The sequence below is a fragment of the Choloepus didactylus genome, chromosome 14 (assembly GCF_015220235.1).
Source record: "Choloepus didactylus isolate mChoDid1 chromosome 14, mChoDid1.pri, whole genome shotgun sequence".
Classification (NCBI taxonomy): domain Eukaryota; kingdom Metazoa; phylum Chordata; class Mammalia; order Pilosa; family Megalonychidae; genus Choloepus; species Choloepus didactylus.
Window position 1 is genome coordinate 81,501,062 of NC_051320.1, and position 20,696 is coordinate 81,521,757.

The following is a 20,696-nucleotide window of genomic DNA, read 5'->3' on the forward strand; positions in this document are numbered from 1 at the left end:
CTTGGGTGAGCATCCTGGAGGGAGGAAGTCTTCCCTTTTCCCAGGGCCCAGAGGAGTGTGAGCAAGGTCCTGTCTGCACTGGCTCGCTGAGCGCCCGAGTGGAGAGACGGAACATAAACATCATTGCGTGGAGCCTTGGTGATCAGTGACAGCCATCGCCACCTGTTCTAATCTGATCATTTCTTTGACACCTTCCATGCAACACTCATCCTTAATGTAAACAAAAAGAAAATGTTGAAAAATGACCTGCCAGCAAAGAAATTAAATCATGTGTACCTCCTTGTCTAGGAAGATGCCTTAAACCAAGGTCTCTTCTTTTGAGAGAGGAGGAAACAGAGCAATTTGTCTACTGCTCATTCCAGGTACAGAATCTGAACCATTGTCAGTGACATGGCTGTGTCCGTCCTTGTCATTGTCTCAAGCCCCCTTCTCCCCTCCCCCCGCCTCGCTACCATTTGAGGGGGTGCAGGTCATATCTCCATCTTCTCCCTTCCAGGCCATTTTACACAACTCCAATCTCCATGCAGGGCCTCCTGTGTCCCTCTAGTGCTTGTCCACAAACTCGATTCTTGTGTGTGCTTTTGGGGAGAGCAACGGCCATCACCTGAATGAACAAGGAAAAGCGAGGCACAGAGAAACTGGGTGACTCACCCAAGGGCGCTGCACCAGCTGGGAGCTGGGCGGGGTCCATGCAGGGCTGGAGCTGAGACTCAGGTTGCTTGAGGTCTGAAGAGTGTTCTTTGAAAGAGATGCAGCCTTGTTTCTCGGCAGCCAGCCCTGGTTACCTGCTGATGTGTCACCTGCCTGAGGAATTTCTTTCAGCACCCATAGAAGCCAATTCTTTTTCTGCCTCCTTGGAGCACTCAGTGTGCCTGAGACATAGTGAGGCCTGATAAATGTTGGCTGCTTCAGTAAAGATTGGCAGAGCGCATGAAGACTGTAACAGGGAGATGGGAGTTCACATTTGAGTGTGTGGGGCTGGCGTGATTTCTGGACTATTCCCTTCCCACCTTCCTGTCTTTGCTTGCAAGGATGTGAAATTGCAACAACATTTTTCTCTCTCTGGAAAGTGCTGGGGACAGAATCTCTCTTTTTACTGCTTTACTCATGTGTCCTCCTAAGAAGAGAAGAGATGTTGCTGGATTGGGGACATTGGGAGGGGCTGATGTTTGTTGGGTCACGTTTGTCTTTTGAGCAGGGTTAGTACACTAAGCCTACACGTCTCTTTCTTCCTTCTAGACCTGCCTGGATTCTGATATGGTTCCTTGCACTTTTACTTTTCATGTTTTAAACCATCCTTCCTCCTCCTGCAGGTACTTTAGGATAATTTTTGGCCAAAGAACAGAGGTGATTCCTTTTTTTTCAGCCTCTTAACTAATTTAAAAATATCTTTAACAAGGCAGGGTGTGAAAGGTTTAGAATTCCAAGAGTCACATATCCGCAAATGGATTTTTCAACAAGATCCTTTCCATTTTTTTACTCAAAATACTATTGAGATACAGTCAGGTGTTACCTGCACTGACTTGTCAGCTCTCTGCTGGAGAGATTTCTTTTCTGGGATTGTTTCAAAAAGTTCTAGGGCAAAGTGACCTGCCTCCCTCTTTTATACTTGAGATAATTGACAACAGTGAAATTCAATTGCTCTTTCTTCTTTTTCTTTTGGGACTCTGGGAACTCAGTTTCCTCTAATCTCTAGATTTATTACAGAGTAGCAAGCATGGAAAAAGTCTCATGATTTAAAGCAAGGTATAAAGACTTTGAAGAACACCTCATCTTTGCTGTAACATCCATAATCTAGCTCTTGAGAAAGGAGGGGCCCTGGGCTTGGGTTAATGTGTTCTCCTAGACAGAGTTTGTCAAGTCCACATTCTTCTCAAGGAAAAGAAGGAATGTCACGTGGCAGGTGGCCAAGATGCTTGGCTTTCAAGGTAGGGACTTCCAAGTCTGGAAGCACGTGGGTGGGGAGGTGGATCCATCTTTAGACCCCACCCCTCCACTGAGAGTACTGGCTGGGTGGGTGGGCTCTCTTTGGTGGGAGATAGGGGGCACTGGGACTGAGCCCAGCTACACACTATAATCCCCCAGGCCACTTGAATCAGAATCCCCAGGTGGGTCTAGACATTGGGGTTTGTTAAAGCTCCCCAGTGATTCTGATATGCAATGTGAAGCCCTGCTCCGAAGTGGTCTCCAAATCTAAACATTATTACAAAGTCAGTTTTAAAAAGCAAATATTCTCATTTTTACTGACAGTTCTTTCTCTCTATTGTCTCACAGCCGGTACGTAGCAGGAGAGGGAGGGGTGAGCATTGGCGCTCCCAACCCAACAGGTCCAAGAAGGTCCTACTTTCCTCCACCACTCAATCTTCACTCCAATCCTTGAAGGGAGGTGCTCCATTCCACTCAGCACATGAAGAGATCGCAGCTCAGAGACACGGAGGGCCATGCCCAAGCTGCACGTGGGAGGTAGGTGGTGGAGCCAGGGGGTGAGTGCAGGCCTGCTTGCCCCCCCCCCCACCTGTGACTAGCACCCCCTGGGGTGTCCAGCCCTCTTGCAGTCCCAGTTTAGAGCCCCTCCACCACCGAGAGCTACAGGTACAGGACTGGCCCTTATTATATCCTCCAGATTGTCCAGTAAACTCTTTTGTTCAGGAAACCCTTGTGTCCAAGTGTCCTCTCCTCTTGTCCCAAAGGACCACCCAGTAGCCCTAAAATCCCACAGGTCAGCATGCAAATGGGTTCCCCAGCCTCACCCTCATGGATGTGGCACAACATTTTTGTCTGATCTGTATCCTGATTTTCAGCCTTGGGCTCCCCATAACCATAGCTCACCCCGAACTCTCATTTCTCAGAAGCCCTCCAAAAGCCTGGGACTGTCATGTGCAAGAAACATAGAACCCTGGACACTTTGCAGTGCTTTCTTACTGTTCCCCTCACTTTGTCCAGCTTTATTCAGCTTGGGAGCTAGCAGGGAAGTATAGAAGGAAAGGTCACGAGCCCTCTTGGTCTCCATTAAAAAACACAATTATACAAAAACAGTACAAGATGGGCTTAGCAGAGGCACTTCAGGGGTTTTGAGTCACAGGAAGTGCCCTATATGTCAGCAGTATGATCTGAACTCCCCCTCCCCCCCCATGCAACCTGATGTGACCCTGGGCTGCATTACTGTAAGTGGGGCCTTAGATGAAGGGAGGGAGTTGGTCCCGTTCTGTCACCATCAGGATTACCTGGAGGATCCTGGTTACGTCTGAGTGTTGACTTAGAGATGCGCATAACAAATTGGAACTTGTAAGGAGATGGCAGGAGGCACAGTGGAGACCTTTGAAATGGTGCATAAAAACTGAAACAAACAAACAAAAAAAGACAAAAACAAGCAAGTGAAAACTAAAGAAGTTTGCACAACTTGGAGCAGACATGGAGAAAAAGGATACATTTACTCTTTATAGCCCTGAGTATTACTAATTATGTGTTAGTTAGGCTTGGCTAGGCTGTGCTATAGTAACAAATAAAACAAACAAACAAAAAAAAATCAGTGGTATAACCTAATAATAACTTCTCACTTTCTAAAGTCCAGTGCAGATTGTGTGCGCTCTTTAATTTTGTAGCAACACCACCCAGAACACATAGCCTTCAGCGCTACTGCAGCAGGGGAAGAGAGAGATGGAGGAGGCATCTTGGCTTTGAATTGTTTCAGCCTGGTCCTGACTCACACAGCCTCCACTCCTAATCCTTTGGCCGGAAATAGTCACATGGCCCTGGTATGACTGCAAAGGATGATGGGAAGTGGGGGAGAGTGCATGGATATTGGGTGAGCAGGGTCTCAGCCACACAGTGGGATCTTTATTAGCTCCCCTTGGTCTTGGAAATGAGGCTCAGATTAATTCTCTGGTGGCCTCACATCTTTCCAGGATCTCTCCTCCCTCTGCTTTAGACTTATTCTCACTCCTTCTACCCTTGCTTTACCTGAGAGTAATCCTCCTTGCCTCTACTTGAGTACTCTTTCCTAGCTCATGCTGTCACTAGTGCTGAATATGCCCCCTGCCCCACTCCCTGCCATCTTTTTACCTGTCTAATGCCTGCTTGTTCTCCAAAACTCAACTCAGCTGAGAATGCATTTGTTCTTCCAAGGGAAGCCCAGCATTCAGGTTGGAGTCTTGGTTCTCAAGTTACATTGTCTGATATTGAGTCCCCAGAGCTACCACTTACTTGCTGTGGACCTTGGGCAAGTTACTTTACCTCTCTGGGCTTGAGACACTAATCTATAAAATGTGGATAACAACAACACCTACATCGTAAGGTTCTTGGGAGGGTTCAAAGACAATAAATTTGGAGCACTTAGCATATCATCATGTTCTTTGAGTGCACTCAGTAAATACCAGATCTAAGTATGAAGTGGAATAATGCTAATAGTTCTTAGAGTTGCTATGAGGCCCAAAGGAGATGCTGGGTATAGAAAAGCTTTGTAGACCTCTCACCTTTCTCACTTCTGTCCTTGTGAGAGCACCCATAAGTTCCTCTCATATGTGTACCTAATAAATTTTCTACCTGCTTACACTAAAACAAAACAAAACCAAAAACAGATGTATTTCTTTTGGCTGGAACCTCCATCTTGCAGTTATTCACCAAAATGATGAACACAAAGTGAAAGAGGAGAGGCATCCATTATAGGTTTTCTAGGCCTTTTAGAAAACATGGAGTTGTTCCTTTGGCCATGTATATGCGAATCTACAAGAAAGATGATATTGTAGACATCAGGGAAATGGGCACTGTTTGAAAAGGAATACACCACAAATGTAACCATGGCAAAACTGGGAGTCTACAATGTTACCCAGCATGCTGTTGGTATCACTGTAAACAAACAAGTGAAGGGCAAGATTCTTGTTGACAGAATTCATGTACATATTGAGCATATTAAGCACTCTAAGAGCTGAGAGAGCTTCTTGAACCATGTGAAGGAAAATGGCCAGAAGAAAAAGGAAGCCAAAGAGAAAAGTACCTGGGTTCAACTGAAGTGCCAGCCTGTTCCATCAGAGAAGTGCACTTTGTGAGAACCAACAGAAAGGAGCCTGAGCCACTGGAGTCTATTCCCTATGAGTTCATGGCATAAGAGGTGTAAAAAAGAAACAAAAGAAGTGACATCATCAACATGGTGTTGTAATCAGCTACCGAAAACTTCTCTCCAGAGATTCAATGAACAAAAGGACAGTTCTGAATTGTTTGAAACTCTGGAAGAGAATATAGACTGGAGAAAGACCTGTAAATGCCAAGCTGAAGGAAGAGAAGAAGTATCAGGTAGAAATCTTCTGTCCTAGTACAGCCAGTCCTCTCTCCTACCCCTCTCAGTCTCAGTGTGGGAAAGGCACAGAATTAGCAGATGGAACCTCTCCCACAGTGGACACATACTATAAAATCTCTCACAGCAGTGAGACACACCCCTACTGTTTGAGGACCTGGGGGATGTGGGAGGACATTTCAAGGCTCAGATCATCAAGGGACAAAGACACTGAGAAAACATGGACAGTGACTGTGTTTCCAGCCCTGGGTCTGAAAGCTCTTCCTCCACCCTTAAGGAAAGCAGTAGCTGGCAGCTGTTTCCTTGCCTTGGGGATGGCTGGAGAACTCGGTCAGCTGAGGGAGTACTTTGCCACTGGTAGAGCCCCACATTGAGCCAGATTTTGGCCACCTGGTCTACATGCCCTGTACCAAAACCCAGCCCTGTTTTGGGTGAGAAATATGGAAGACCCAATGTTAAAGCAGGGCTCTAAAACAAACCCATGTCTTATTGGCCAGCAGAAAACAGAGCACCACTGGAAGCAGGCAGATCTATATTACCACACACAGTGAACTTGTTAGGGTGCCCAGTGCCTACCTCCCATACCTGTGGCAGGCCATGGTGGGTGTCTGATTTTTGAAAGAAGACCAGGGGGCAGAGCCAATCTGACAACAGCCCAGGGAGAGAAACAAAGATCAGAAAGAGATCAAAGACAACCAACAAGAAAAACCTTGGGCAACAGAGAGAAAACATCCTCCAGAATAAACCAATCAAGAAAATCAGATGCATAGACAGCAAAAAATTCCAAGACACACCAGTAAACAGGAAGATATGGCCCGATTAAAGGAAAAACTAACACCTCAACTGAGATTCAGGAGTTGAAACAACTAATTAAAGTTGTTCAAACAAATCATCTAAATCACATCAATGAGTTGAAAGAAAATGTGAGGGATATAATAAAGACACTGAGTGACCATAAGGAAGAATTCATAAACTTGAAAAAACAAAAGGCAGAACTTATGGGAATGGAAGGCACAATAGAAGAGATGAAAAAACACAATGGAGACATACAACAGCAGACTTGGGCGGGGGGGCAGAAGAAAGGATCAGTGAACTAGAGGACAGTGCATCTGGAATCCTATGCACAAAAGAACAGATAGGGAAAAGAATGGAAAAATATGAGCAGGATCTCAGGGAACTGAAGGACAACATGAAACACACAAATATATGTATTATAAATGTCCCAGAGGGAGAAGAGAAGGGAAAAGAGGCAGAAAGTATAATAGAGGAAATAATCAATGAAAATTTACCAACTCTGATGAAAGACATAAAATTACAGGTCCAAGACAGACAGCATACCCCAAACAGAATTGATCCAAATAGACCTGCTCCAAGACACTTACTAATCAGATTTTCAAATGTCAAAGACAAAGAGAATACTGAAAGCAGCAAGAGAATAGCAATCTGTCACATACAGGGGACGCTCAATAAGACTAAGTGTGGATCTCTCAGCAGAATCCATGGAGGCGAGAAGGCAGTGGTAGGATATATTCAAGATACTGAAAGAGAAAAACTGCCAACCAAGAATCTATGTCCAGCAAAACTGTCCTTCAAAAATGAGGGAGAGTTTAAAGTATTTTCAGATAAACAGACACTGAGAGAGTTTGTGAATAGGAGACCTCCTCTACAAGAAATACTGAAGGGAGTGCTAAAGACAGATAGGAAAAGACAGGAGAGAGAGGTTGGGAGAAGAGTGTAGAAATGTAGATACCAGGAGATAGAAAGAAGGTAGAGATTTGGCATTTGATGTTAAAGGACTATAGAATGTTCGAGAGGATTGATTGTATAGATCCAGAAATGGATAGCACAATAGTGTGTTATGTTAGCACAATATTGTAAGTACACTGAACAAAGATGACTGTGAGTATGGTTGAAAGAGGAAGGTTAAGGGTATGTATGACACCAGAAGGAAAGATAGAAGATAAAGACTGGGTCTGTATACATTAGTGAAAGCTAGAGTGGTCTATGATTGTGATTAAATGTACAAATACAAGAATGTTTTTACATGAGGAAGTGGCAAGATGGAACGAAGTTGTGAGGTATGCAGCTAGGTGAATGGACCTTGAGGACAGTAGGTGGAGTGAAATAAGCCAGAAATGAAAAGACAAACACTAACATGGGCCTCACTAATATGGACTAACAATAATGTGCAAACTTTGAGAATTGAATCTGGGAGCATGGGTTATCAGATGAAGGCTTATGTAAAGATTCCTAGTTTATAAACTCTTACAGCAGTCACATCTATTCATGATTTGTAACAGTTATTAGATGCTGAGCTGTTTGTGTGTGACCTGGTCAGTCCCTGGAGCTTTGGGTGTCTGTGTGGCACCTGGGACTTGAGCCAGAGTTTGGCAGCCAGGAGTGTCAGCATTGCCCCATGCAGCCACTGTTAAAGAGGCTTAAAAGGAGATCAGACTTCAATTGGAGACATGAATGAAATGGACTTGGTTGAGATTGGGGCAGATTGGATTAAAGGGTAGAGGATGATATTAACTGTGTTTTAAAACTTTGGCTTCTGTAAGGGACCAAAGGAAGAGATGTTTATGTGATGCAAATTCTATATTTTCTTTAGCACATTATATAATATAACTTGTATGGTCAGTTTACTCAAACACCATAATTACATGGAACGTTGAATAGGGAGTGAGATCTGGTTGGTTTGTACAGGTTAACATGAAGCCCTGATACAATCCAGAGTAATTTGGGCAGAGAATAAAAAGTATTTGTAACCCCCCCTTGAGGGATTGGGGAAAAATGTGGAAATCTTCAACTTCCCCTCTTGCAGAATTCCTGGTAGTCTCACAAGCAGTGGGGACTACCAGTGTAGTAGGCTGAGCCCTTGCCCTTATGAAGCTTGTTACTGCAAAAGAGAGGCTAAGTCTACTTAAAATTGTGCCTGAGAGTCAACCCCAGAGACCCTCTTTTGTTGCTCAGATGTGGCCTCTCTCTCTCTCTCTAAGCTAACTTGGCAGGTAAACTCACTGCTTTTCCCCCTACATGGGACATGACTCCCAGGGGTGTAAATCTCCCTGGCAATGCAGGAGTTGACTCCTGGGGATGAACCTGGACCCAGTATTAAAAAACTGAGAATGACTTCTGGAACCAAAAGAGGAAGAGAAATGAAACAGAATAAAATTTCAGTGGCTGAGAGATTTCAAAGGAGTGGAGAGAACATTCTAGTGGTAACTCTTATGCATTATATAGATTTCCTTTTTTAGTTTTTAGTTTATTAAAATAGCTAGAAGGAAATACCTAAAACTGTTGAACTGCAACCCAGTATCCTTGATTCTTAAAGATGACTGTATAACTATATAGCTTAGAAGTTGTGACTGTATGATTGTGAAAACCTTATGGCTCACACTCCCTTTACCCAGTCTATGGACAAATGAGTAGAAAAATGGGGACAAAAAGTAAAGGAATAATAGGGGAGAGGAGGGGTATGGGATGTTTTGGGTATTCTTTTTTACTTTTATTTTTATTCTTATTTTTTGGAGTAATGAAAATGATCAAAAATTGATTGTGGTGATAAATGCACAACTATGTGATGATACTGTGAACAACCGTTGTATACTTTGGATGATTGTATGGTATGTGAATATATTTCAATAAAATTGCATTAAAAAAAAGTTAAAAAAAAAAAAAGCTTTTATATAGGAGTGACTCTTTCCTTTCTACAATATTATAGAGCAGGGTCAGCCAACTATGGCCCACAAGCCAAATCCATCTGGCCACCTGCTTTTATAAATAAAGTTTTATTGGAACAGAGCCATGCCCATTTGATTGCATACCATCTATTGTGGCTTTCACACCACAAGAGCAGAGTTGAACAGTTGCGACAAAGACCCTGTGACCACAAAGCCCAAAATACTTAACTCTCTGGCCCTTTAGAGAAAAAACTTTGCTGACCCCAGTCATAGAGAATCCTCTGCCCGTGGTTGTACCTCTGCTCCAATGTCCGCCCCAACTTTTTTTTTTTTTAATTTAACCTCACTTCTACATTATCATGTTCTAAGCTCTGTTTTAAAGACTTTACACATATATCATTTAATCCTTATAACAACTCCACAAGGTGACTGTAATTATTACCCCCATTCTTTGGATGAGGATATTGAGGCACAGAGCGGTTAAGTGAGTTGCCCAAGGGCACAGTGTGTGGCAGAGTCAGGATTCGAATGCAGGGCCCCTGCTCTTAACTGTGCTCCATGCACGTGTCCTGAGCCTGTTAGGGAAACACACACTTGGGGTGCTTGTGGGCATGAGAGGTTGGAACTGAGGGACGCAGCAGCCCAAAGAGGAGCTGAGCTGGAAAAGGGCTCAGGGAGCACCGGGACCAACACTCTCCTTTCCCAGGAGACGGCCAGGCTTCCGGGGAAACCGAGGCCCACTAGGATCAAACTTTCCCAGCAGGTTTGGGTGTTCCAGGAGGTAAAAGGCTGGTGGGAAAGTGACTAGACCAAAGCTCTTAAAAATAACAACAACAAAAGTGTTTCAGTATGGAAACTAAAAAATCCAAACCAAAACAAAACATAAAAGTAGAGAGAAGGCTCTAAGAACCTCACATACCTGTCACCTGGCATGAACAATTGCCAACGTTTTGCCAATCGAATTTCGTCTATCACCTCCCAGTGATTTTTTTTATCTTCATTTTATTGAGATATATTCACATACCACGCAGTCATACAAAACAAATCGTACATTCGATTGTTCACAGTACCATTACATAGTTGTACATTCATCACCTAAATCAATCCCTGACACCTTCATTAGCACACACACAAAAATAACAAGAATAATAATTAGAGTGAAAAAGAGCAATTGAAGTAAAAAAGAACAGTGGGTACCTTTGTCTGTTTGTTTGTTTGCTTCCTTCCCCTATTTTTCTACTCATCCATCCATAAACTAGACAAAGTGGAGTGTGGTCCTTATGGCTTTCCCAATCCCATTGTCACCCCTCATAAGCTACATTTTTATACAATTGTCTTCGAGATTCATGGGTTCTGGGTTGTAGTTTGATAGTTTCAGGTATCTACCACCAGCTACCCCAATTCTTTGGAACCTAAAAAGCGTTGTCTATATTGTGCGTAAGAGTGCCCACCAGAGTGACCTCTCGGCTCCTTTTGGAATCTCTCTGCCACTGAAGCTTATTTCATTTCCTTTCACATCCCCCTTTTGGTCAAGAAGATGTTCTCCGTCCCACGATGCCGGGTCTACATTCCTCCCCGGGAGTCATATTCCACGTTGCCAGGGAGATTCACTCCCCTGGGTGTCTGATCCCACGTAGCGGGGAGGGCAGTGATTTCACCTTTCAAGTTGGCTTAGCCAGAGAGAGAGGGCCACATCTAAGCAACAAAGAGCCATTCGGGAGGAGGCTCTTAGGCACAATTATAGGGAGGCCTAGCCTCTCCTTTGTAGCAACAGTCTTCCCAAGGGTAAAACCTATGGTAGAGGGCTCAACCCATCAAACCACCAGTCCCCTATGTCTATGGTGATGTTAGCAACCATGGAGGTGGGGTAGGCGAATACCTCTGCATTCTCCACAGGCTCCTCAAGGGGGCACTACATATTTTTTTCCTTGTTTTTTTTTAACTTTTTTTTCTTTTTTAAATCAACTGTATGAAAAAAAAGTTAAAAAAAACAAACAAACCATACAATAAAAGAACATTTCAGAGACCATAACAAGGGAGTAAGAAAAAGGCAACTAACCTAAGATAACTGCTTTACTTCCAACCTGTTCATACTTTACCCCAAGAAAGTTACCTATTATAGCAACATTTCTGTGAACTTGTTCCTATTATATCCATCAGAAATTAACAGACCATAGTCATTCCTGGGCATCCCCAGAACGTTAAATAGCTTATCTGTTCTTCTTGGATTATTGTTCCCCCTTCCTTAATTGCTCTCTATTGCTAGTTCCCCTACATTCTACATTATAAATGTTTTACATTTTTCAAAGTTCACATTAGTGGTAGCATATAATATTTCTCTTTTGGTGCCTGGCTTATTTCACTCAGCATTATGTCTTCAAGGTTCATCCATGTTGTCATATGTTTCACGAGATCGTTCCTTCTTACTGCCGTGTAGTATTCCATCGTGTGTATATACCACATTTTATTTATCCACTCAGCTGTTGAAGGACATTTGGGTTGTTTCCATCTCTTGGCAATTGTGAATAATGCTGCTATGAACATTGGCGTGCAGATATCTGTTCGTGTCACTGCTTTCCGATCTTCCGGGTATATACCGAGAAGTGCATTCGCTGGATTGAATGGTAACTCTATATCTAGTTTTCTAAGGAACTGCCAGACTGACTTCCAGAGTGGCTGAACCATTATACAGTCCCACCAACAATGAATAAAAGTTCCAATTTCTCCACATCCCCTCCAGCGTTTGTAGTTTCCTGTTTGTTTAATGGCAGCCACTCTAATCGGTGTTAGATGGTATCTCATTGTGGTCTTAATTTGCATCTCTCTAATAGCTAGTGAAGCTGAACATTTTTTCATGTGTTTCTTGGCCATTTGTATTTCCTCTTCAGAGACTGTCTTTTCATATCTTTTGCCCATTTTATAATTGGGCTGTCTGTACTATTGTCATTGAGTTGTAGGATTTCTTTATATATGCAAGATATCAGTCTTTTGTCAGATACATGGTTCCCCCAAATTTTTTCCCATTGAGTTGGCTGCCTCTTTACCTTTTTGAGAAATTCCTTTGAGGTGCAGAAACTTCTAAGCTTGAGGAGTTCCCATTTATCTATTTTCTCTTTTGTTGCTTGTGCTTTGGGTGTAAAGTCTAGGAAGTGGCCGCCTAATACAAGGTCTTGAAGATGTTTTCCTACATTATCTTCTAGGAGTTTTATGGTACTTTCTTTTATATTGAGATCTTTGGTCCATTTTGAGTTAATTTTTGTGTAGGGGGTGAGGTAGGGGTCCTCTTTCATTCTTTTGGATATGGATATCCAAGTCTCCCAGCCCCATTTGTTGAAAAGAACATTATGACTCAGTTCAGTGACTTTGGGGGCCTTATCAAAGATCAGTCGGCCATAGATCTGAGGGTCTATCTCTGAATTCTCAATTCGATTCCATTGATCTATATGTCTATCTTTGTGCCAGTACCATGCTGTTTTGACAACTGTGGCTTTATAATAAGCTTCAAAGTCAGGGAGTGTAAGTCCTCCCACTTTGTTTTTCTTTTTTAGAGTGTCTTTAGCAATTCGAGGCATCTTCCCTTTCCAAATAAATTTGATAACTAGCTTTTCCAAGTCTGCAAAGTAGGTTGTTGGAATTTTGATTGGGATTGCATTGAATCTGTAGATGAGTTTGGGTAGAATTGACATCTTAATGACATTTAGCCTTCCTATCCATGAACATGGAATATTTTTCCATCTTTTAAGGTCCCCTTCTATTTCTTTTAGTAGAGTTATGTAGTTTTCTTTGTACAGGTCTTTTACATCTTTGGTTAAGTTTATTCCTAGGTACTTGATTTTTTTAGTTGCTATTGAAAATGGTATCTTTTTCTTGAGTGTCTCTTCAGTTTGTTCATTTCTAGCATATAGAGACATTACTGACTTATGTGCATTAATTGTGTATCCCGCTACTTTGCTAAATTTGTTTATTAGCTCTAGTAGCTGTATCATCGATTTCTCAGGGTTTTTCAGATATAAGATCATATCATCTGCAAACAATGACACTTCTTCTTTTCCAATTTGGATGCCTTTTATTTCTTTGTCTTGCCGGATTGCCCTAGCTAGCACTTCCAGCACAATGTTGAATAACAGTGGTGACAGCGGGCATCCTTCTCTTGTTCCTGATCTTAGAGGGAAGGTTTTCAGTCTCTCACCATTGAGTACTATGCTGGCTGTGGGTTTTCATATATGCTCTTTATCATATTGATGAAGTTTCCTTCAATTCCTACCTTTTGAAGTGTTTTTATCAAAAAGGGATGTTGGATTTTGTCAAATGCTTTTTCAGCATCTATTGAGATGATCATTTGATTTTTCCCTTTCGAGTTTTTAATGTGTTGTAATACATTGATTGATTTTCTTATGTTGAACCATCCTTGCATACCTGGAATGAACCCCACTTGGTCATGGTGTATGATTTTTTTAATGTGTCTTTGGATTCGATCTGCAAGTATTTTGTTGAGGATTTTTGCATCTATATGCATTAGGGAGATTGGCCGGTAGTTTTCCTTTTTTGTAGCATCTTTGCCTGGTTTTGGTATTAGATTGATGTTAGCTTCATAAAATGAGTTAGGTAGTGTTCCATTTTCTTCAATGTTTTGAAAGAGTTTGAGTAAGATTGGTGTCAGTTCTTTCTGGAAAGTTTGGTAGAATTCCCCTGTGAAGCCATCTGGCCCTGGGCATTTATTTGTGGGAAGATTTTTGATGACTGATTGGATCTCTTTGCTTGTGATGGGTTGATTGAGGTCTTCTATTTCTTCTCTGGTCAGTCTAGGTTGTTCATATGTTTCCAGGAAATTGTCCATTTCCTCTACATTATCCAGTTTGTTGCCATACAGTTGTTCATAGTATCCTCTTATAATTTTTTTAATTTCTTCAGGATCTGCAGTTATGTCACCTTTTTCATTCATTATTTTGTTTATATGGGTCTTCTCTTTTTTGATTTTGTCAGTCTAGCTAGGGGCTTGTCAATCTTGTTGATCTTCTCAAAGAACCAACTTTTGGTGATAGTTATCCTCTGTATTGTTTTTTTGTTCTCTATGTCATTTATTTCTGCTTTAATCCTTGTTATTTCTTTTCTTGTACTTGGTTTAGGATTGGTTTGCTGTTCATTTTCTAGCTTCTTCAGTTGATCCATTAGTTCTTTGATTTTGGCTCTTTCTTCCTTTTTAATATATGCATTTAGTGCTATAAATTTCCCCCTCAGCACTGCTTTTGCTGCATCCCATAGGTTTTGGTATGTTGTGTTCTCATTTTCATTTGTCTCTATATATTTAGCAATTTCTCTTGCTATTTCTTCTTTAACCCACTGACTGTTTAGGAGTGTGTTGTTTAACCTCCAGGTATTTGTGAATTTTCTAAGTCTCTGATGGTTATTGACTTCTAATTGTATTCCATTGTGGTCAGAGAATGTGCTTTGAATAATTTCAATCTTTTTAAATTTATTGAGGCTTGTTTTATGTCTCAGCATATGATCTATTCTGGAGAAAGTTCCATGAGCACTAGAAAAGTATGTGTATCCTGGTGATTTGGGATGTAATGTCCTGTATATGTCTGTTAAATCTAATTCATTTATCAGATTGTTTAGGTTTTCAATTTCCTTATTGGTCTTCTGTCTGGTTGATCTATCTATAGGAGAGAGTGATGTGTTGAAGTCTCTCACAATTATTGTGGAAACATCAATTGCTTCCTTTAGTTTTGCCAGTGTTTCTCTCATGTATTTTGTGGCACCTTGATTGGGTGCATAGACATGTATGATTGTTATTACTGCTTGTTGAATTGCCCCTTTTATTAGTATGTAGTGGCCTTCTTTGTCTCTCAAAACATTCCTGCATTTAATGTTTATTTTATCTGAGATTAATATTGCTACACCTGCTTTCTTTTGGCTGTAGCTGGCATGAAATATTTTTTTCCATCCTTTCACTTTAAATTTCTTTGTGTCCCTGTGTCTAAGATGAGTCTCTTGTATGCAACATATTGATGGTTCATTTCTTTTGATCCATTCTGCGAATCTATATCTTTTAATTGGGGTGTTTAATCCATTTACATTCAACATTATAACCGTGAAGGCATTTCTTGAATCAGCCATCTTATCCTTTGGTTTATGTTTGTCATATATATTTTCCCCCTCTCTCTATTAATATCCTTTATTGTACCCATACCGAATCTCTTCAGTACTGAACCTTTCTCCAAGTCTCTCTGTCCTTTCTTTGTTTCTCTATAGGGCTCCCTTTAGTATCTCCAGTAGGGCAGGTCTCTTGTTAGCAAATTCTCTCAGCATTTGTTTGTCTGTGAAAAATTTAAGCTCTCCCTGAAATTTGAAGGAGAGCTTTGCTGAATAAAGTATTCTTGGTTGGAAATTTTTCTCACTCAGAATTTTAAATATATCGTGCCATTGCCTTCTCACCTCCCTGGTGGCTGCTGAGTAGTCACTACTTAGTCTTATGCTGTTTCCTTTGTATGTGGTGAATTGCTTTTCTCTTGCTGCTTTCAGAACTTGCTCCTTCTCTTCCGTGTTTGACAGTGTGATCAGAATATGTCTCGGGGTGGGTTTATTTGGATTTATTCTATTTGGAGTTCACTGAGCATTTATGATTTGTGTATTTATGTTGTTTAGAAGATTTGGGAAGTTTTCCCCAACAATTTCTTTGAATACTCTTCCTAGACCTTTACCCTTTTCTTCCCCTTCTGGAACACCAATGAGTCTTATATTCGGAAGTTTTATATTATCTATCATATCCCTGAGGTCCGTTTTGATTTTTTCAATTTTTTTCCCCATTCTTTCTTTTATGCTTTCATTTTCCATTCTGTCATCTTCCAGGTCACTGATTCGTTGTTCAACTTCCTCTAGTCTTGTACTATGAGTGTCCAGAATCTTTTTAATTTGGTCAACAGTTTCTTTAATTTCCATAAGATCATCTATTTTTTTATTTAGTCTTACAATGTCTTCTTTATGCTCTTGTGGGGTCTCCTTGATATCCTTTGTATCCCATACTATGGTCTCATTGTTCATCTTTAGTTCTTTGAGTAGCTGCTCTAGGTGCTGTGTCTCTTCTGATCTTTTGATTTGGGTGCTTGGGCTTGGGTTATCCTTATCATCTGGTTTTTTCATATGCTTTATAATTTTCTGTTGTTTTTGGCCTCTTGGCATTTGCTGAACTTGATAGGGTTCTTTTAGGATTTGTAGACCAATTGAAGTCCTTATCTCTAATTTATCAGATCTACAGCTTCGTGGAGTACACTTTCTCTAACTAACCAGCAGGTGGTGTCCACGAGCCACCTGTTCTCCACAAGCCAGTTTTCCCCTGCTTTGCCTTTTTGGTGAGTGGGGGAGTGAGTCTTGTGGGGTCCAATTGGTGTACCAAGCTTGCGTGTGTAGTTGGTGTTGCCCGCCCTGTATATGGGGCGTGTGTCTGGGCGGTCAGGGAGGCGGAGTGGCTCTAACAATCAAATCTCCCTAGTGTTCCTGGAGTTTTAAAGCTGCTGCAATAATCTAATCCTTCAGTTCTGTCCTGCCACAGTTTGTCTCTGACACTGACCCACAAGTCCTTGGTATTGGCGTATGGCTCCTGAGACTTGCAAGTGGGTCCCTCTTCCAGGCCGTGCACCCCCTGGTCCTCTGTTGAGGGATGACTGTGCTGTGTCACAGGTGAGTTCCGTCTCCCCAGGGCGGTTCTGGGCTGCTGGGCTGTGTAGGGAGGCTCCCAGTCTGCTGAAATGATGGCTGAATGGGGCTTTGTTAATTCACACTGCTCCACCTTCTCAACTCTGGGACAATCAGCTGAGGTTGCAGGGAAGGCTAATGTCCACGCCCAGTTTTGTGGTGTGTGCCTGTTATTTGAAGCACTTCCGTCACACTGGGTTGTGTGGGGCAGCTCTGGGCTATGGGGCTGGCGATGGGCAGGAGTGTTTCCTGTCCACCAGGATGATGGCTGTGAGCAGACACCCCCTTTTTTTGGGAAGTTGTGGTGTTTAGTGAATTTTCTCAGCCACTGGATTATTGCCTTTTGTCTCAGAGCTCTCTTAGTTCTGCTCTTGTCTTGGCCTGCCCAAATTGCAAGTCTTTGAAGCTTTCTGTATTGGGCTTCTTAGAGTAATTGTTTTAGAAAAAGAAAAAAGGATTTAAAAAAAAAAAAAAAGGGCCTTCCTCACAGATCTAATGGGTTATTGAAATGCTAAGAGACAAAGCAATTAGGGCCATTAAGGAAAGGTCCACAGGGCAGAGAGATCAGCTTTTCTTTGGGATTTGCATATGAGCCTCAGGGCCTGAGCTCTGCCCTTCCCCTTTCTATGTTCACCAGAACTCCAAAAATCCTCTGCTTTTATTTTGGAGTTTTTCGTGTTGTTTTTTTTCTATGCCTGTCTCCTCTCTGCTGGGCTGGCTGCTCTCAGACTCTCTGGTGTCTGGTCTCAGTCTATCTATGGTTGGTGTTTGGATCAGTAGAATGAGTTTCCGATAAGGGCTGCCACTGCAGTTCTCCCTTCTCCTTCCCGGAGCTGACAGCCCCTCTTCCCACAGGACTGAGCCTGGCAGGGAGGGGTGCGGGTCCGCTGGCCACAAAAACTTACAGATTTCGCTGATCTCAGCAGTTCCACGTTTTCATGAGTGTTGTATGAAGTATGCCCAAAGTCAGATTGCTCTGTGGTGTCCAGTCCACAGTTCCTGGCTTTCTACCTACTTTCCTGGAGGAGTAACTAAAACATACATCTCACCAGTCCGCCATCTTGCCCCACCTCTCCCTCCCAGTGATTTCAAAAATAAATCCTAAACATCTAGCAGTTTTACAACTAAATATCTTTGCATCCAAATTCATTCTGATTGAGGATTTGGGGGAGAAAATATGGCACAGCCCAGTCCCTGGGGATGGAACCCACAGTCCTGGAGACAGGAGTGGGCACGGTGGTTTTCTGCCAGTGAAGGAAGGTTTGCACACACTCTCCCTCCCAGGGCCCTCGTTCCAGGGGGTCTTGTTCATCCTATTAGTGGTGCCCGGGCCTGCCAGGCCAAGGCAACTCCCAGTGGGGAAAAAACACCTTGTGAAATGCTGCTTGCAACCAGGGCCAGGAAAAATACCTGCATGGATCCCTTATTCACAGTCACCTTCTTCTTCCAAATGCAGCCTGCTGTCTGCTGCGGGGCCTCTGAGCCCTGCTGGGTGGGTGTGCATGTCAGCTGAGTCACCCCTGTCATTCCTATCATCTTATTACCACGTTTGTCATTTTCTAGCTGCGTGACTCACCTGGCCGAGAAGCAACCAGGGAGCTGGGGGAAAGGAGCCTGTTATCAAAGCTTACAGCCCTTCCTTTGGAAGTGTAATCCTTTGACTTTGAACTCTCATCTGAGCACCCAAAGAAGGGGTGGGGAAAGTAGGGGTGGTGCCAGGCCTTGGGGGACTGCGGAGCGGCCATGAGCCAGGGGGTGCCAGGCGCTGGGGACCGCGTCTATGCAGCCTTGAGGAATTCTGGAATATCTCTACTCCTGCTCTCTGAGCTGCTTGCTGGGTGTGTGATTCTTCCCTGCACCCAGCTGGGCCCTTCAGTGGCCAGCGGAGAGAAAGCTCCCTATGGAGCTCCCAAAGAAACCTCCCTCCTCTTGAGGCAGCCAAGGAGGCCAGCAGAGGAGGCTCCTTGGGTCAGCCCCCTCACCGTGCCCACTCCCAGGCTTGATAACAACAACAAGGACCACTACAAATCGTTGGCCTGCTATGCGCCAGGCACTGGGCTTGCTTGGCATCCCACACACCTTTCTGATCTGAAGAGAGCCTGGAGGTCTTTTGTGTTGTCAGAAATTGGCCTCCTGCCTGCCACTCGAGGCTTTTCTCTTCAGAGAGCACCCAGGGGTTCCTTCTGCCTGGTGGAACAGATCACAACACTCCCTTGTTTTGAAACTCTCCAGTGGCTTCTTTTGGCACTTAAATTACAATCCATCTCATCACCATGACCCATAGCCTCACTACTCAAAAGTGCGGTCTGCGGACTAGCAGCCCAGCTTGGGGTGGGGCTGGGAGCTTGCTAGAAATGCAGCATCTCAGGCCCACCCCAGACCTCTGGAAGCAGAAGCTGCATTTCAACAAGATCCCAGGTGATCCATGTGCACGTTCAAGCCTAGCAGGGCCTAATGGCTGGTGCCCAGCCCCGACTGTTTATTAGAATCACCTGGGAGCTGTGCCCACTTTAATGCCTGGGCCCCAGCCCCCAGGGGGCCTGATTCAATCATGCCTCACCGTCACATGGAAAGGGAGGTGTCCTTCGTCCCACATTTGCAATTGAGGAAGCTGAATCTCAGAGAGGTTAAGTATTTTGTCCTGGAGCGCCCAGCATCGGGGGAGGCCGAAACCATTTGTAAGCCTGTTTCTCTGGCCACAAATGCAGAAGGAGTTGAGTGTATGGGATTCTGAATTCAGACTTGCCTGGGTTTGAATTCCTGCTGCACCACATACAAATTGGGCAAATTATTTCTCATCTGAGCTTCATTTTCCTTATTTGTAAAACAAGAATTTAAAAAACCAAACCTATGCCACGGTGCTAAGAGGATTAAGGGTGGTAATGGGTTTAGTATGGTACTTGCAACATGCTAAGAGCTTAGTAAGCATTAGTTGTCATTATTATCATTGCTATTTTTTTTTCCTCACCCTCAGTTTTTGGGCCCTGAATTCTCTGGTCTTTAGGTTTTTTCTCTCCCAGTTCTGTGGCCAATGTGGCATGGTAAAAAAGGCATGAGATTTAGAGTTCTCTCGTTTGTTCTGTGACTTAAACAGGGCACCCGACCTTCCAGGCCTCTGTTTTCCTGATCTGTGAAATGGCAACAGTAACACCCACCTTGAGAGTTGGGCTGAAATGGGCTGATCCTGTTAGAATGTGGCCCCTGACTTGTCCTTAGACATTTTCCCCTTCATAAGGTAGTAACTCCAAGCAACAGGGCCCTTAGAGGGTAAGAGTAGTTCTTCTTTCCTGGCAAAAGCACATTCCTGGTGGCTATCTCTCTTTTCTAGCATGGAGGGAATGGAGGACCAAGGGTGACACGTGATGGATCGCCAGGGACAAGTGACACCATAGCTGGATCTGCGAGGCTGTGTGAGGGGGAGTGTGGGGGTTCTGGAGCCCACTGTCTGGGTACACATCGACTTGGGCCCTGCTAGCTGTGTGACTTTAGGTAAGTTACTTAATCTCTCTGTTCTTTGGTCGCCTCATCTGAAAATTGGGCATCCACGTCATAGAGTGGTTGGAGGGGTTGAATGAGCTGAGCAGTGGAAATGCTTGGAGTCACAGTTAGCACACAGCAGGTGCCTGGTGATAGTTTTATACTCACACTCCCCAGATGAGCTGAACTGTCTCCACTGGGCTCCCACCCGCCAGGGCTTGTGATGCTCTGTTTGTTAGTCTCTTCCCCATGAGCTCATTTCTTATTCCTGGTGCTGAGCAGCAGAAAGCCCGACCCTCACTTAGTACTTAGGGTTTTATTTTATTTCCTTTTATTTTTTGCAGAAGGAATGAGAGAACTCAGAGGCCAGCTCTGGAATTAGACCTGGGATGCTTGGTCCCAGGCTCGGAATTATCCCAGTCCCTTGATGGCTGAACTTGATCCCTTGGGGGGAAAATGGGAAGGGAATCACTAAATACATTATGCCAGGGATTGACTTATGCACACCTCTCATTTAGGCCCATGATGTTGGAAAGATGGGCAGGTAAACA

At 43.3% G+C, this 20,696-nt stretch overlaps 1 long non-coding RNA gene across 1 annotated transcript; it reads left to right on the plus strand.

Annotated features, from left to right (window-relative positions):
• Positions 1 to 4: 4 nt before the first annotated feature.
• LOC119509672 lies at positions 5 to 20,064 on the plus strand. Its single transcript, XR_005211743.1, has 3 exons — positions 5 to 362; positions 2,275 to 2,463; positions 19,997 to 20,064. It is a non-coding gene; the product is annotated as an uncharacterized LOC119509672 (long non-coding RNA).
• The last annotated feature ends 632 nt before the right edge of the window (positions 20,065 to 20,696 follow it).